Source organism: Sprattus sprattus (assembly GCF_963457725.1).
Source record: "Sprattus sprattus genome assembly, chromosome: 1".
In the NCBI taxonomy this organism is placed as follows: domain Eukaryota; kingdom Metazoa; phylum Chordata; class Actinopteri; order Clupeiformes; family Clupeidae; genus Sprattus; species Sprattus sprattus.
This window is the reverse complement of record NC_137920.1, coordinates 7,548,874-7,553,144: the sequence shown is the minus strand read 5'-3', so window position 1 is coordinate 7,553,144 and position 4,271 is coordinate 7,548,874. Positions and strand designations below refer to the sequence as shown.

Here is a 4,271-nt window from a genome sequence, read left to right as displayed (position 1 = left end):
TCATTTCTACATGAGTACGTTCTGTTGTGAACATTCACTCAACTTACCTCAGGACTCCGGAGTTGCATATAGTAGATGTATAATGGGCCCACCCACGTCCTCGCAGGTTAGATAAAAGTAGGCTACAGGCTCTCTCTCTAACGTTTTACCTGCATTTATTAGCGTTTAAATCGTTGTATTTGATGACTTATGTCTGTAATATGAACACAACGTTCAAATAAAGTTTACCTGCAAGGTTGTCACTTGATAATACTCTTTATTTATACAGGTGTACTTGTGGCAAGTGTGCTAAAATGCCTACAGAGCCTGGAAATGTATGCTGCAGGGAGATACCACAGGTAGAAGTATTTGTGAATTACATTGACATTGTAAATATGCAGTCATCATCTGTTTTATATTCCACGTCACTTACTCTCAATATTCAAGGTTACAAGAAGAATACTTCAGCTCGAGAACCTGACAGCATGCATGGTTGACCATCCAGGCCTTGAACCTGTGTGTTTGAATGTCTATTCTTTGCAGAATGCATAACATATATAGGGCAGATTATGGGCCTTTACGTGAAAGAGGAATAGAGCAGTAAGTTTTTTTTTTGTATGCATGAGTTATCAGTCATTTCTGCAATACAAATTTGACCAAGGATAAAAATACAATAAATGACCCTTCCCTCTGTATTACTTTGCTAACTGCTCTTCTTACATGTGTCAATTTTTGACATGTGACTTATCAAACACTGAAGGCACACAAAACTGTGTATACACACTTTTATTGTCAGAAAGATTGCTAGAATGAATGCCATAGAGCTTTTTAAACATAGTTATTAAATGTAATGGCTGGTACATAGGTAATAAATACAAGGTATATTATAAATACAAAGGTATATTAAAAACATTGATTACAAAATTACACTTTGTGCTATCAATTGCCATACTGTTAAAAAAGGAACACTTTATATGTGTGTAACCTTTTATTCTCTAAACACAGTGTAACATTTGTTCAGACGTTACAGGTACAGAAGTTTTGTTAGCTGGTGTTGGGGCTATCTGGGCCGAAGAATCAGAGTGCTCTTGCGTTGTGCTCCAGATACGCAGAGTGTTCCCTGATGCACAGGGAAGGTATACGGGGTTCAGACCTGCCCTTGATTGAACCTGGACACATAGCGGTCTATAACTTCCTGCTTGTCAGGTTTCTCAAACTGGGCAGAGAGAAACGCGGGTATTGGGATCTTCAGCAGCTCATTCACATATGGGGCCGGTTTCTGAAAAACCTTGTCAAAGATGAGGTCCAAGAGGTTATCCACGTACCCTATAATACAAAAAAACAATCCAAAACTTTTACATTGTTGCACATTTTTGTATATTATTTTATTTTATAATTATTTGGTAATTCTATTTATTATGAAGACTATTAAAAAAAGACAATGTTATGCTATTTATGTTTCACATACTGTTTGTACATTGTTTGATTTTGTGGAATTTGAAATAAAGCCTGTGCCAGTCACGGAAGGTTGGATCTGCTTTCACAGGCTTTGCAGTGCACTCGCCCTTCTTATATTTTGGGAAGTTCACTTTAAATAGCGGCTCACCAGCTGAACTTGTTGCTTGGGGACGCCCAGCATTTTCATTGAAATGCAGGGCTGCTATGGTAGAGAGCATGTGTGTATGGGTGTATAATAGTTAGTATAATACATAATAGGTATACATTTCTTAGAAAAGATTATCGTACTGTTACCTGCATAACATTCCAAGACAAGGAAAGACTATGTTTTTGGGCGCAAAACGCAGAATGAGTCTGTGGAAAGCCTCCAACGACAAGGTCTGGTAGTGAGGGCTCAGCTTCCCCACATCTTTCAGGACCCTCCTGTTAGTCAACGCCTTCTCTAACTTGAAGGCTGGTGTCCCTTTAAAAAAAAAAAAAACTATAGCTTCAAAGTGATTATGGCATTGGTTATTTGGTTTGTTTATACATGTATAGATAAACACAACCCACACAGCAGGAGACTCAAACGCGGATCCGCATTCGAATCGCCAAACCCGCGTGACTGTCACATTCGTTTTGATGCCGTAGGACGGATCAGCGCCGCCTCCGGCCGGCGAAGTAAATGCTGCTATCGAACAGCAGCTCCTGAGCGGACCCACATCTGATCCGGGGGCCGGACGCGCCTTTGAGGACCGTTTTGGCTTCGCCAAGAGGATCAGGATCGGATCCACGAACGCGGACGCGCCTTAACGGCTGTAACGGCCGTGGCTACATATCAGAGCCCATATCAGTGGAATTTTTATTTGCCGCCTCTCATTGCTTCCAGATTTTCTTTGAAGTAGCCTATACCATTGAGCTGAGCCCTCTTAAGTAAGTGTATTGATTTATTGATATATTGCGAGATTCACAGTAAACATTTTCCTTTGTGTTTTTTTTTAATCATCATGTATATTAATGCTGTGTAAATAATATTGTTTGATATTGTATCATACCATTTATGCATCAGACTATTAGCTGATGTGATGATCATGTGAGGCTGAAGCTATTTGATTTAAAATGGGATAGCAATTTCGGCAGAATATGTTATGGTAGAGTGATTAAAAAAAACACATTGTTATTAGGTCTGGTCTGTTTTAATGAGTTACTCATATGTAGCCTATGGTAGCGGCATGTAGCTGCTAGGTGCGATTGCAACATTTTGCAAGTTATTGCTAGTGAATGTGTTAATGTTCACGTTTGCAATGCAAACTATACATCAAGCTGATAATTTCGCTTGTACTGGTTTTTCGGTCAATAAAGTAGGGTGAATATTAGTCAATGAGCTTGTATGCTATGGTAGTAGTAGTTAGGCTACAATTTTAGCGTATTCACTCGAGGGAATTAGCATTATAATCTAGATGCATCTGGCGGCGATTTAATGCGCCCCGCATTGCGTGTCTTTCAAGCGAGATGGACAGCAGATTACTTAGGGGCCGATCACACAGGAGGGTCCAGGGTCTACACTTATACATTATTATTGTGGTGGTGACTTGTTTAATTCGTTGCATATTATATATTAGTTTTAGTTTACTATTGTCACATGGTATAGGATAAGCCTGTGGCTAGTTAACTTGGGGGCTAAGAGGTTGGTAATGACTAGCATTGTAATGTATTGATATTTATGTATGCTATTGTTATTTATTGTAGGTTAGGATTCTCAGTGCCTTGTCAACTGCTGTCTTCCAGGTGTGTCATTGTTTCGTTTATATTCCTATTTGTTTGTACACTCATTTTGTTTAGTTAGCTTGTCATGCTAGGTTTCGCTAGCATTTATGGTATGGTTTTGGTGTGGGGCTAGGCTACTCCCCTAGCCTTGTGTAACGGAAGTTCGCGAGTTTTCGTGAAGGACTTTTTGAGGGCAGACTGTTAAGTTTGTATTTGCTGTTCGTGGCTTGTGTGGTTGTATGCCCTGTCTCTTAATTCTAAGGAAGAGGGTAGGATTCTCACTGCCTTGTCAACTGCTGTCTTCCAGAACAATAAATATTCAAAACAGAGTCGTGTGTCCGCTTGCCAGCACAACACAACGCAGAGTGAACAAGCCACCGGTTACACTTGGGACAGGACCCGCCTAATGTGTTGTAACCATGTGAGTTATCTAGTGTAGTGTTGATTTTGGAATGTTTTATGTGTAAGTCGTCTTTTTTTGTTTTCATAAACATACAATCTGTCTGTTTGATTACAGGTGCAGTCAGAAAAAACGCTCTGACACGGTCCGCTACGGAGGCTGAGGTCACGCGACACATTATAAGGTGGTTCAATCTGACTGGGGATCGGGCCACGAGAAGACGTGCCGTGCCGTCCGCACTTGAGTCCCCACACACGGAATAGCCTATTAAATCGAATCGCCTGACTAAATCAACTGTTGAATAAACTTTTTTATTGCACTTCTCGTCATTCATCAGTTATTCATTTTATGATAGTTAAGCTGTGCTTATGGACAGATATAATGCAAATTGTAGAAACAGGGCAAAGTAGAATAAGGAGACAACTTAGACTGTTTGTGGCGCAGCATTTCATTGAAGTTGAATAGGCAAGCTATTTGATGTCTGCAACGTCCTAGGCCTATTATTATTATTATTACTATTATTATTATTATTATTATTATATAGCACTAAATATAGGCTATTTCGATGCTGTTTGAAGATGAGGGTATAATATAAACAAATATTCCTACTTTCATTATCTACATTAGGCTACAGGGTTCTCTAGGAATAGGTTTTGACATAATCTCACAATGAATGTAGGCTAGGCTA

General features: G+C 39.6%; 1 long non-coding RNA gene across 1 annotated transcript; it reads left to right on the top strand.

Moving 5' to 3' along the window:
• The first annotated feature begins 2,264 nt into the window (after positions 1-2,264).
• On the top strand, positions 2,265-3,771 carry LOC308377997. The gene is made up of 4 exons (XR_013968965.1): positions 2,265-2,349; positions 3,166-3,204; positions 3,491-3,604; positions 3,701-3,771. It is a non-coding gene; the product is annotated as an uncharacterized lncRNA (long non-coding RNA).
• Positions 3,772-4,271: the final 500 nt, after the last annotated feature.